The following is a 14,633-nucleotide window of genomic DNA, read 5'->3' as shown; positions in this document are numbered from 1 at the left end:
TGTAGTAAAGATGATTTGTCTTCCCAAGATACTCAACCAAAACTGAATATGAACAAAGGGAAATACATTCACTTTGTAAAATCAGTTATGGTACAAAATCAAGAAGAGTCGAGCAAACTGATTGAACAGCCATCTCAGAATATGAATAAAGGCATGAGATGTGGAATTGGATAAAATCCAAAGGGTAAGACTGACTCATGGAATCAGCAACCAAAAACTCTCAGCAGAAAATATTCATATGGCTACTCAAACTACTACAACAGAAAGCCAATTCAGAAAAGATATCGGCTGAATAATCAGTTGAAAAAGGTCAAAACACATGTTGTATCATCTACACACCATACACCAAGCACACACAAACAGGGAAGGAGCATATGGAATACAGCAACAGGACGGTCAGTTAGACTGATTCAAGTCTGGATTCCTAAAGGACTAATCAACTTTGGACCCAAATAGAAAAGGGTACCAGAATCTTATTTTGTATTTAATAGCAGGCAATAAGTACAAGCATTGGATCAATATGGTATCTGGACAGTGGATGTTCACGACACATGACAGGAGATTCAAACTTATTGTCTCAACTGGTCAAATACAATGGTCCAAACATCAGTTTTGGGGATAATTCCAAAGGTAAAACTGTGGGTAAGGGTAAGCTTATCCATGGTAACTTCACCATTAATGATATTTTATTAGTCGAGAATCTTAAGTATAATCTGATAAGCATTAGTCAGTTATGCGATAATGGATTCTCAGTTCAGTTTGACAAACACTCTTGTTCAGTCAAAAACTCAACTGAAGAGATTATTCTAACTGGCAAAAGGTGTGGAAACACTTACAAAGTCAGCTGGAATGATCAACCTTATACACCAGTATGCTTTATTGCGTCTAAATCATCTCAAAACTGGTTGTGGCATAAACGGTTAAATCATTTAAATTTTAAATCTATTGCCTATCTGAGTAAGCATGAACTTGTAACTGGTTTGCCCAAAATAAATTTTTCAAAAGAAAAACTTTGTTCAGCATGTCAGTATGGAAAACAAGTTCGATCCTCTTTCAAAAACAAAGGCTGTAAATCTTCATCCCGATGCTTAGAATTATTGCACATGGATCTCTTTGGTCCAATACCAGTCATGAGCTTAGGGGGAATGAAATACACCTTAGTGGTCGTAGATGACTTTTCAAGATTTACTTGGGTTATATTTCTCAAATCCAAAGACCATACTGCTGCACAACTGATTAAACTCTTCAAAAGACTTTTAAATGAAAAATCAGTTGGGATTGATCGAATCAGATCTGATCGAGGAACTGAATTCATCAATCAAACACTTTCAAACTTTTTAGAAAATACTGGAATCAAACATGAGTTCTCAGCAGCAAGAACACCTCAGCAAAACGGTGTAGCTGAGAGAAGGAATCGGACTCTTAAGGAAGCTGCTAGAACGATGCTTGCTGATTCAGGTATTTCTCAAAGATTTTGGGCAGAAGCAGTAAACACTGCATGCTACACTCAGAACAGATCAATGATTAATAAAAATCACAAGAAAACACCATATGAGATCTGGCATGGAAGAAAAAGCATAATCACTTACTTCAAAATATTTGGCTGTAGATGTTTTATTCATAACAATGGTAAAAATTATCTAAAAGCATTCGATGTCAAATCAGCAGAAGGAATATTCCTTGGATATTCATCAGTTAGCATAGCTTACAGAGTATTTAATAAGAAAACCTTGAATGTTGAAGAATCTGCACATGTTGATTTTGATGAAACTGCACTAATCGATAAGCCAACTGATCAAGTTGAGCTAGCTGATCGATTTACAGATATCAGTCTGGAAGATGATGACTCAGACGAAAGTCGTAATAATCAGAATATCTTTCATACACCTGAACCTGAGATATTGGATCAACCAGCTGAATTGAAAGCAAATCTTGACAATCAGTTAGTGGAGCAAACTAATGAAAATCAATTATCAACTGAATCAGCTCCAACTGAAACTGAGAACATTCAGTTACCTAATGAAGAATTTGCTGGCTGTGAAGCACCCAATGCTGAATTTAGATGGAAGAAATCACATCCTCCAGAACTGGTAATAGGTAACACATCTGATCCAGTAAGAACAAGAAATCAGATGCTCAATTTATTTATTCATTCAGCTTTTGTATCTCAAATCGAACCAACAAAAACTGCCGAAGCTCTTACTGATCCTAATTGGATTAATGCAATGCAAGAAGAGCTAAATCAGTTTGTTCATAACAATGTCTGGAACTTAGTTCCAATACCAGTTTCTAAAACTGTTATAGGTACAAAATGGGTGTACAGAAACAAACTAAACGAAGATGGTTCAGTTGTGCGCAACAAAGCAAGGTTAGTGGCACAAGGGTATAGACAAGAAGATGGAATTGATTATGATGAAACATATGCACCAGTTGCAAGACTGGAGGCAATCAGAATATTTCTTGCCTATGCATCCTTCAAAAACTTTAAAGTCTATCAAATGGATGTGAAAAGTGCATTCCTAAATGGCCAATTGCAAGAAGAAGTCTACGTTGAACAACCTCCAGGTTTTGTCAATCATAATTTTCCATGATCACGTTTATCATTTAAACAAGGCATTATATGGTCTCAAACAAGCTCCACGGGCTTGGTATGAAACCCTCTCAAAATTCCTAACTGATCATGATTTTTCTGTTGGATCAGTTGATAAGACTTTGTTTAAATTCTCGAAAAATGATCATATCTTACTTGTTCAAATTTACGTTGATGATATTATTTTTGGGTCAACTAACCCCAAATTATGCAAGAAATTTTCCAAGCTGATGCAGGATAAATTCGAGATGAGCATGATGGGTGAGCTGACATTCTTTCTTGGTTTACAAGTGAAGCAACTGGATTCAGGAACATTTATTAGTCAAACCAAATATACCAAGGAATTGCTAAGAAAATTTGGCATGGAATCTTGTTCAGCAGCAAGCACTCCAATGAGTTCATCAGTTAAATTAGACACTGATCAAGGGGGAATATCAGTTGAGACGACACTATACAGAGGTTTAATAGGTTCTTTATTGTACCTAACTGCTAGTCGCCCTGATATTATGTTTGCTGTATGTATATGTGCAAGATTTCAAGCTAACCCTAAGCAATCACATTTTTCTGCGGCCAAACGTATCTTGAGATATCTTAAAGGCACGGAAAATGTTGGTTTATGGTACTATAAAGACTCATCTTTCAATTTAGTTGGCTATTCAGATGCAGATTATGCAGGATGCAAACTTGATCGTAAAAGTACAAGTGGATCATGTCAGTTTCTTGGAGACAGACTGATCTCTTGGTTCAGTAAGAAGCAAACATCCATAGCAACTTCCACAACTGAAGCAGAATATCTTGCTGCTGGAAGCTGCTGTGCCCAACTGCTCTGGATTCAGCAACAACTGAAAGATTATGGTGTTGATGCAAAGGAATCACCAATATTCTGTGACAACACTAGTACAATAGCTATTGCATACAATCCAGTTCTTCACTCCAGGACTAAGCATATAGATGTCAGACATCATTTCATCAGAGATCATGCACTAAAGAAGAACATCAGATTAGAATACGTCTCAACGGAACAACAAGCAGCAGACATCTTCACAAAACCGTTACCAGAGGCTAAGTTTTCTTATTTCCGAAATATTCTTGGTTTAATTGATATAACTTCACTAACAGAATTAAGTGCAGAAAATAAGAATACAACAAATTGATAATAATATTTCATTAAGAATACCAACGTTCCCAATTTACAGAAGAAATCATAGATCCAACTGTATCTAGCCATGTCCTAACCCAGTCATTCAACTCATAAATTCGAACTCCAGCAAATGCCCTTGACTTTGAAATCTTATCAACAACATGCCACTCCTTCCATAGCATTGCTTCTAAAAGACATTTGTCTTCAACCAAATCATTAACGTGGCTAACCTCAAAACGAGCAAGGTATTTCAGTGCTCTTCTCTCCTGAGCACGAGTAGGAATGACACCACTGTCACTCACCATCTTCATCTCATCAATCTTTTCCCAGGTTGTCAATACCTTCTGAAAAACATATTTCTCCATCTTTCTTTTAATTTCAGCTAAACGAGGGGCTGACTGATCAGTCACATGAACATGCGTGCTACTGCATGCATCAGAATCAGACATGTTGAAATAATTTTAAACTGATCACATTATCACCACTATCATCTCATTTATAAGAAAAAGGTGTTGAAGAAGTTGAAGAATCACAAGTCAATTAAATCGACTCTCACATTTACCGAGGACATTTAAGATATCAGTTAATAACAGTTTGAATTTTATTAGTTCATTTATTTACTTATCAAAACTGATGACTGTTAGCATGTCATTAGATCATATAACAGGATTACATAATCATTGATCGTAATTTGTTGTTAACCTTTATTGCTGTTTTACTGAATATATAAATGAGTTGCTTACTCTTATGAGTTCTTAACTAATGTCAGCAAGTGTTTGTGATTATATCTCTTCCAGATCATTGCAGGCAGAAATAAAAGAACAAAGACGATAAAACATAATAAATATTTTATTAAGAAGAGGAGCCGGTTACAATTTCATATTCATTCTCCACAGCAATTATCCACAAACTCATCCATGCAGCTAGTGCTGAGGAAGAGGTTTTGCAGAAATTGTGGGAGGCAGCGATGCGGCGGAGGATCTCTAGCTCCTTCAGAAGAAAGAGCTTGTAGAGATAACACTCTTTAAAAAGGTCCACCCCCGCAGGAACCTCTAGGAGCTCTCGCACCTCTTGAAGTTGGGCCTTTCGCCTGAAAGAAGAGACCCGCCCAGAGTAATACAGGAACTCCAGTTCCTGCATCTCCTCCCTAGTAAGGAAGGCTAGCATAGAAGACTTCATCTTCTATGGACTGCTTCCTGGCCTGCAGTGTAAACTGAGCGTCGCTTGAGCTTCCAGCTTCTGCCATTTTCCTTATCTTTGAAACTTACTTGCTAAGATAATTTTGGCTAACCCTTTCACTCTTATTTATAGGCCAAGAGGGAAATGAAAGGACACTTCACTCTGTGACGATTGCTATGCCGAGCACCATACTCACTTTAATCATTACCGACTATAGCCGTCATTTTGCGTTAATGCATTTATTAAGGGGGAATAATGGTTCAAGAAGTTAACTGAGAAGACAGTTGTTAGTGAACTCTCGACTGAAAGAACCCAGTCTTATCAACTGATCTACCAGTCGAATTTTCCACTAATCTTCTCATATAAGTTAACTAATTAACCAATTATATTTCAAAACAAATGATGTGACTGTCTGCTAAACTAATGATGAATTTTAATTTATGACGTGGAATCAATTTTAACCGCTCATTATTTTACAAACACGATTATAGCACACGTACACATATTTTTACTCAAAATTTTATTGGACTGACACGTGTCCAAAAATTCAAACAGTCACAAACATTAGTACAATTACCCGTTTCATTTCAGTTTTACTTTTCGACTACTTCAAATCATCTTTAGAGCAAGAACTACCTCATCATTCGAATTTTCTTTCAAGAAATTTTTCAGCATTCAATGGCGACTCAAATTCCCGCTTTCATGCTAAATGCTATGGCCATCAATTTTGGATCTATCTTATCCTTCGGCGATGCTGAAGTTCAGAAAGTATTTCAGAAACTTGAAGCTGCTGGTCTAAGAACATTTTTGGGACAATCCTCTCAGGATATCTATCCCAAAGAACTTCAGGATTTCTACTCTTCTGGCGTGATTGATTCTGAGGGAAATATCAATACTACTATCAATGGTCAGTTACTGATCATCTCTGAAGATTCTCTTGGTGACTTATTTCTCTTACCTTCTGAAGGAATGGCACAACTTTCGGATGTCAAAGCATCTGATATTGAGGAAATGCAAACCCTTCTCTCTGCTGATGGACAGAAGATTAAAGTTTCTGATCCTAAAAAGGAACTCAAGCATGAAGTTCAATTGCTGGCCGATGTAATTGCTAAAGGGCTTTTGGCAAAAGCTGGATCATTTGCTGCCCTAACTTTGGAGAAATTTCAGGCCATTACTGTAATAATGGCTAATCACAAATTTAACTGGAAGCATCTCATATTTAATATTTTGAAGAATATGTTTCTGTCTCCTAAACAATCCAAGGGTTTTGCTGTTCAAATCAGTTATCTGCTGAAAGCAAAAGGTTTAGTGGCTGAGGAATCTGAGAAGACGTCGAAATTTAAGGTGTTCAATGCAAAGAACACGATGCCAATCAAATCCAAAATGGACATATCTCCTACTCAGTTTGTGCGAATCAAACAGGAAATTGGGACTCAGTTAGCTGCTCCCAAATCAGTCAAGAAAACCAAAACGTTGGCTCAACTGAAGGTTGCCAAAAGGAAGTTGATTTTGAGTACATCAGAGTCAGATAAGACTTCATCACCTCAAATTGCGAAGAAGCCAAGAACTCAAAGGGTTAAAACTACTTCTGAGGTATCCATTCCTACTGACAAAATGATTTCCTTTACTGATCAGCAGCCTATAGAAGCAGTTCCTCTACAGATTATTCCACAAGCTGATTCAGTAAGTACCATAAAGAAATCAGTTAGGACCCAAGCTCCTGTTACTCAAATACCTCGACCAATTGGTGTAGCACCTGCCAGACCCAAAGGAATAAAGTTTGTAGAACAGATTGAATCAACTCGAACCGGACTGGAAATTCCTCATATCATGAGTACTGATAAAGGGAAAGGGAAATTGATTGTAGAACCCAGACCCTCCAACCCGATTCAAACTCATATTGATCTGGTATGGGGAAAAGTGAACAGTTTTGCTGCTGCAAAGACTAAGTCCTATGATGCTTGGGTAGCCTATCGTACTGAGGTTTTTGCCAAGCAACTGAAGGAAAAGTCCGAGCTCAGAAAATTCATTAAGCTGGAGGCCTTTGCTCTTCGAACTGTCAAAGCTGCCTCTATTGCTCAAGCCTTAGAGAGGAAAAGTTATTTCTTTGATCAGATGAGAGCAAAGAAGTTGGCTCAATTTGTAGCTAAGCTTAAAAACAACTACTTGCCAACTGGTCCTACTGCATATGCTGATCAAGCTGTAATTACTCAGCTTGACACTGACCTTATAGGGCTACTTTCTCGAATTAAATTTTGGGAATTGGATCAAGAACTAGTAGTCTACCAAGAAGATTCAGATGATGATGTGGAACTAGTTGAAGAAGCACCCTCTAACACAACAGAACCATCATCAGCTTTAGTTCTTGTTCCAACTGAAGAGCCAATTTCTGATAAGCTTTCTTCCCCAGCTGTTGAACAACAACTATATACTGAAGCAGAGCTGTCTTTCGCTCATATTGATGAAGTAATTCAAGCCGTGGTAGAGGAATCCCACCTTAGTGGACCAGTGAATGATAAAGTTGATCACTCTGTTGATCAAATCAATCCAGAGGTCACTATTCCTTCAGTGGAAATTGTTCCACCAGATCAATCTGCTGATCAGGTCATACCAACTGATATGCCAGATGACTCAATCGATCATTCCCTAGAGACATCAGTTCAGATTGTGTCACCATCAACTGACCAAAAACCTTCCTCACCACCTCGGGATCAAGCAGAAATCCCTGCTGCTGATATTTCAGTTCGAAATGTTACTGAAACAATTTCGATTGATCAAGCCTTGATCGTGTCTGAACTTGATACAAGTAAACCAAGCACTTCTCGACAATCCAATCCTCCATCTTCAGCAGATTTTGATCTCATTTTTGAAGAAGTCCAACATATGCAGGACAGTATGAGTCAAATAATTACTGCCATCTCCAAAATTCAAAATACGCAACTTTCGCACAGTCTGAAGTTGGATGATAATCAGGAATCCTTGAAAAGACTGAAAGATATTCAATCTGCTGTTACCGCTCTCTCTTTTGCAGTTGGTGATATTCAGAAAAATAGAGGTATCATGTCCAGTCTGACTGCCACTCAAGAATTAATTACACAACGCGTCGACAATGTGGAATCGCTTGTGTCTCGGAAAATTGAACTACTGCAAGTCACAATGACTACTGCTATTGAAAATATGTCATCCTCTGTCACGGTTCTTTCTTCTCACGTTCGCAAGCTATCTGACAAGATGGATATATTTGACAAAAAGGGGGAAAGCAGCTGAAGAAACTGATATCATTTGACAAGTTATTTTATGATTCAGTTATGCTAAAGAATTAGATGAAGAATTAATCAAGCTATTATTATCAACTGATATCATTTCCTCAGACTTCTATATTATCTACAAGAAACCCAGATATTCTATGATTCAGTTGCGTAATCTATTATCAACAAAGAGCTGAGTTAAATCTCTTGGTTTTGTCAAACACCATAAAGGGGGAAATTGTTGGAAACTAAATTATGGAGTTTGACAAAACACAAATCAAACGATCAAATCAACTAATACATGAAAGCAAATTCGGCAGCTGGACATTCAACTGAAATCAGTTGACACAAACTGATCAGTTGAGAACAGATCAGTTAAAACATTCAGCCGAAAACATTAAAGCTTCTCAACTGAAGATACCTCGGGAAAGATCATTCAACAGACAAAAAGACATATCAGACAACAACTGAATATGGAAAGCCGCACTGCATAGAACAACATATTTCGGCTATTAAGATTAATACGCCGTCGTACAATAAATGATGAAGCGGCAATCGAGAACATTGTCCAAGAAATGATAAGGTGGCAATCAACGGATACGAGAATTCAAAATTACCGTTGAAAGATAAGTCTATAAATATGACTAAAGAGCAGTTGACAACATATACGATTGACCAATCTCAAACTTGCCATTACTCCGTCAAAATCTCAGCTCACACTTATCAGATCTACTCGTAGCAATCAAGGCTACATATTGAGCAAACTAGCACTCTGAAATATTGATAATTCGATAAGTGCTAAGTTCAGTTACTTACAGAGATCATTGTATTATACTAAGAGTTTCAGTTCAGGCAATAGATAAGTCCTAACTGAAGTGGGTCTGTACAAGCGTTGTACTCGATCAAAGTCTTTTAGTGAATATCCTATCCTCGTGATAGAAGGGGTGACGTAGGAGTTATTCAATTCTCCGAACATCCAGAAACATATTGTGTTATCTTTACTTCAGCTCTTTATTTCCAGTTAGATATTCTATCTTTCAATCAGTTTATTTTCCGCAACTGCTTATTCAGTTTAACTGATTGATATTGACCGACGGGATACTTAGTTCAGTTTGTAACAAAACTGAACTACCTTTTTCGAAAAACATTTAATTTCCTAGAAGTGTTTATTCAACCCCCCCTTCTAAACACTCCTTAGTCAATAACCGATCCTAACACAGTGACATTGTATCACTGCTCAGCTCAGCTGACTTATCTTTCAAGTCACTTTGTTTAGTAGTTGCAGCAGCCAGACCCTTTGTCATTTTGGTTGGAGATTGACTATCAATTCTTATTTCCAATTTGAATTCATATGCTTTGATATCTGCAGACAGATCGTGGAGTTAAAGCTTGTTAAGGTCCATTTATTCTTGTATATCCATTGTTTTACATCTCATTCTCTTTGGAGTGCCCTCATAACTTTCAAAGCTTCTCTCTATTGCCATATTCCTTGCCAAGAGTAATTAATTCAATAATAATACTGTTAACTCTTTCATAGAAGTCCAGCATGGATTCTCCAACCTCCATCTTGATACTGTCAAATTTTTGGATTGCTAGAGACAGTTGTTTCTTCTTTGTTTAATCGTTTCCTTCGCATAATTGTATAAATTTATCCCATATATATTTGAAAGTGGGACACATTTTGATCTTGCTGAAAGTATTTTTGCCAATGTTTTGTACAATATGTCCTTGGCAACATTTTCCAGATTTGCCTTTTTCTTGCCATCACTAATCCATTCCATTCTCGGTTTTTCAATCATCTGAGGAGCACCATTTGAAATGGCAATGGCAATGTTTACTTCCATGATCTTCGCTGGTTTGTCTGTGATGGCGTACCATATATCATCATCTTATGCAGCTAGATGAGCATGAATCCCGATCTTCCAATCATCAAAATATTTTTTAGAGAACATTGGGATTTTGCTGAATGAGGCCATTATGAATATTGTGTTCAAAGACAAGAATGAACCATCTCTGATACGACTATCATTATAAATTGTGCGAAAGTAGACTGACTGAGACTGTTCAAACAAAAGGCTTATCAAGAAAATCAGTTGGGTTCTATTGAATAGTATTTTATGGAAGATAAACTAAGAAGTAAATAGACACAAAATTATTTCTAAATGTTCGGAGACTTCAGTACTCCTATATCATCCCTAATTCCTCACGGAAGGATTACACTAAAATATTTTGATAATTACAAGCAATTTGAAATCACCCATTTCAATAGAACTTTACATTACCTAATTAAAATTCTTAGTAAACTTTTAACCTAAAATAATTTGAACAGTAAGACAAATTAATAAGATCGATTTAGGGATAATCATTGAGTTAAAATAGCTCGGTTCTTTAAATATTGAACATCGATTAATTAAATCGAGTTTGATTTTCAAACCAAGTGGAAGATACTCAAAATAATCCTGTATAGAAACTGATTAAATATTTTGGTAAAGCATATAAAAGATATGCAAGTTGAATGTAAAATTGGTTTGTTTGAAGCATTTTATCATACACTTGGTATGCAATATTTTTGTTTTTGAAAAACATATAAAATGCTTCAACAATGCATCTTAAAAATAATAGCAATTAATTAAATGCAATAAATAATATACAAAATTTTTTTTATAGATGTTCGGTGACTTCAATACTCATATGTTACATCTTTTTCCTCACGGAATTACTGCACTAAAAATATTTTGATAGTTTCTATACACTGTCTAACTGAAACTCTTAGTAAACTTCAATCTAAAGTAATTTGAGCAGTAAGACTTCTTGATATCAATTACACATATTTCACCAAGAAATTCTAAGAAAAAATTTGATCCTCACAATAATCAGATAATAATTTATCAACGTGTATTGGCTTTTCAGTTTGGCTCGTATAAAGAGTTTTCAGAGAATCTCAGTAAGCTTTAAAATTTCAGAGATCAATTGTGTAATTATGTAACCTTTAGAGCTTGTTCAAATTATATATTTATATCTTAATCTTCAACGGTAATCTTTTCAAAATAATATATTCGTTTCCAAATACAGATGTCGTCGTTGTCATGTCATCATCCTTTCTTACATGTCCTGGTAGTGCGCAGGAACTTGACATTCTATTAAGATTGCATTGTGAGCCTCTGCATCCAAATCCCTGATTTTCTTTTTTTCTATTGATGCAATTTAAGTCATTTTCCAATGTGGGGCCGATATAGCGTCAATCTTTACCAATGCTCATGACCTTAAATGATGGGTTATTTCCAAGTAGAACACTTCCAACATCAGTTTCTTTGAAGTTATTGAGTCACTCTTGATTTGGAGTCATGTGAAAATAGTAACCGGAGTCTAGTACCCAACATTTACCATGTTATAAGATTGTTACTAATAATACATATGCATACTCATATTCATCACTAGCTACTGCTGCATTTCAAGTTTCTTACTTCTTTCTTGAAATATTTTCTTTTTATCAGGGCAACCTAGCTCTCTTGCAGTGGCCTTCCTTTTAGCTCATAAAACATTTTAACTTCCCCTTTGATTTGGAACAGGATTTGGTTTTGGTTTCTTGGATCTCTCTCCGTAGATATTCCCCTGACCGTTAATCCTTTACGATTGGCTTCTTCATTTTTTTCTTGTTTCTTCTGGATTTCTTTATAGTGTAGGGTAGATTTAACCTCTGGTATCCTCAGTTATTCTTTCCCATATAGCATTGTATCAACAAAATGTTCATAAAAATTTGGGAGAGAACTCAATAGAAGAATTGTATGATCCTCCTTAATCTTGATGTCAATATTTTTTAAATCAATAATGATCTTGTTGAAGTCATCCATGAGTTTTCTCATATCTTTGCCTTCATCCATGTTCATCTTGTATAATGATTACTTGAGATATAGCATATTTTACATGGACTTCTTCAACTATAATCCTCTAGTCTATTTCCCAATGCCAGGGCAAAAAATTTTCTGGCAAATCCCGATTACTTTATCGCTAAGGCTCAACAAGATTGCATTGTGAGCCTTGGCATCCAAATCCTTAATCCTCTTCTTTTCTATTGATGCAATTTAAGTCATTTTCCAATGTGGAGCATCAACATGGAGTTGATGTGTATATTGGCACATCGGTACTATGATGAAAATGAATAAAAATTTCAAAAATTGAAAAATACAAAATTAAAACTGAATTTGATAATATAGATAACCAAAATTGCAGAGAAGTAAAATATAAATGACCAAAAATGTAAATTTTCATATTATTTGAGAATTATTTTTAGGTAAATTTTTTTGTACTATTATATTTTTATTTATTTGCTCACACAATAAAATTTGAACAATTCATTTACAAATTAAACTTATTATTAAAATTTTAATATGACTGAAGACATTCATCATCACAATTAAGTAAATTTAAAAGCTTAAAATTATTTACAATGGCATGATAAATCATATAATTAAAGAACAATTGCCAAAAATATCACACAAAATTGCCATTACTCAATTGACAATCCTACAATTTCTTCTTATCTCACCCTGATCTACGGTAAGCACCTCAATGGAACCTTTTTTTAACATGGCATTCACGAACTTGTTGGCCCAGGAAGCTCTGTTTCTGGCATTGTTAGTCACCATCCATGCAATGGAAGGGCGGCAAGTATCTGATCCAATGTCAGCAATCCACGTTTGTTCTTCAGAAGTAAATAGTACTTGTTATCCAACTTGTTGGTAGAAATGAAGTCTAGAGGCATCGTTGGATCAGTTCTAGAATTGGATGAAAGTGCAGGACATCTCTTTCTCAATTCTTTAGCAAATTTTGGGTCCATGGAAAGATCAATCAGATGATTTGAATTGAAATTGTAGATTCGGTTCGAGAAAGAAGAGCAATGGGATATTCCGATGGAGTATGCCCCCAGAAAGGGTCACCATTTCATCTGTTGATAGCCCTTTTAGTGCAAAGTTTTGAACGAGTTGTGTTGCGTTGAAAGATGGGGGAGGAAGATTTTGAGCAACTTCGTCTTCTACGGACACTCGCCCATCCTAACGACATGATGGGACCGCGTAGTTTATGCCACCGAGCTTGTAGGCGTTGTCACGAGCTGCGAAGGCTAGTATATCAGCACATTAGACTTTTACGTGGACAGAGTGATTCGAGCGCCACTACAAGAAAAGTGGGTTTCCGCGGCGTGCAATATGCGCCGCGGTAAGCTATCCGCAGCGTGCATTGCATGTTGCAACGCACGCTGTAAAGTTGAAAGCCGTCTTAAGTTTGACACTATTGGCGGCGTGCGATTTACGCTGCGGTTTAGTCTAATAACGGCGTGCAGAGTATGCTGTTGATAGCTAAACTAATGACAGCGTGCATATGTACGCCGTTAATACACTATCTGCAGCGTGCAATGTATGCCGTTAATGTTAAAAAAACATCTAAATATTAGCGACGGTTTGTGACAAATCCGTCGCTACATATTAGCGACGGTGTTTAAATATAGCGACGGTTTACAACTGCTGCGGAAAGTATTTAATATTTACAGCACACATAAATGCACGCCGCAGATATTACTTTCCGCAGGTTATTTCTGTCAAGTGTAACAATATTAACAGCGCACATATTGATGCACGCCGTTAAAAGCATTATTCGCAGCGTACTTTTAATGCACGCTGTTGATAACGTGCTGCAGAAAGTCATTTTTCTTGTAGTGCGCAGCCTTGGCTGCATCCATCACTTCAAAATCATGCAAGCTCGGGTTGTTGGCCAGGTGTTCTTTCTCTGAACAATAAACAAGGATGTGCAATCCAGAAGAACCAATGCGTCACAACCTTATTACACAAAAGGTAATTTAAATTTGAACTTAGTTACTCAATTTACGTAGACAATCATATAGAACAACAAATATCAAAATAAAAAAAAAGCGTAAATATTTTCATAAAATGGATAAACGACCCTCTTACGAAACAATCATGAAAATGCATTCTGATGATGCCATCACCGAGTTTCTTGCAAGAGCTTTGTTAACTTGTTTCCTTATAATGGATTCAGCAGATGAGCAACTGTACTTATAATAACTCACTTTTAGTTAAGCTAATGAAATTGTAGACACTGTCGATATTGTAAGAAACAAGATCAAGAAACACAAGTCTCCCGAAAATTTATCAGCAATATTAGAAATCACCATGTTTAATGGTGAAGAAATCAAACAAAATCCGATAGAATCGCGAAATAAAACTAAGATTTCAAGATAGCAAACTAATAGCTCGTGTAATTTATTGTATGTGTTATTATAAAAATATGGCAAAGAAATAGTATTAGTTCAATCTTACCGAGTAAACCAATTTTCACAGCTAGAAAATAGGCCGATTTCGTATGAAATTTAAAATATAATTTCCGGGAGGTTCCCATTGATGTAGATTGTAGAACTTTTCAACTTCATATTCAAAACATTTCCAATTAATATTTTTGTAGT

General features: G+C 36.1%; 1 pseudogene; it reads right to left on the bottom strand.

The window, feature by feature from the left end:
• Nucleotides 1-12,669: 12,669 nt before the first annotated feature.
• LOC140810345 (peroxidase 5-like) lies at nucleotides 12,670-14,243 on the bottom strand (annotated as a pseudogene).
• Nucleotides 14,244-14,633: the final 390 nt, after the last annotated feature.

The sequence above is a fragment of the Primulina eburnea genome, chromosome 13 (genome assembly GCF_022965805.1).
Source record: "Primulina eburnea isolate SZY01 chromosome 13, ASM2296580v1, whole genome shotgun sequence".
NCBI lineage: Eukaryota > Viridiplantae > Streptophyta > Magnoliopsida > Lamiales > Gesneriaceae > Primulina > Primulina eburnea.
This window is presented reverse-complemented; position numbering and strand designations above follow the sequence as displayed.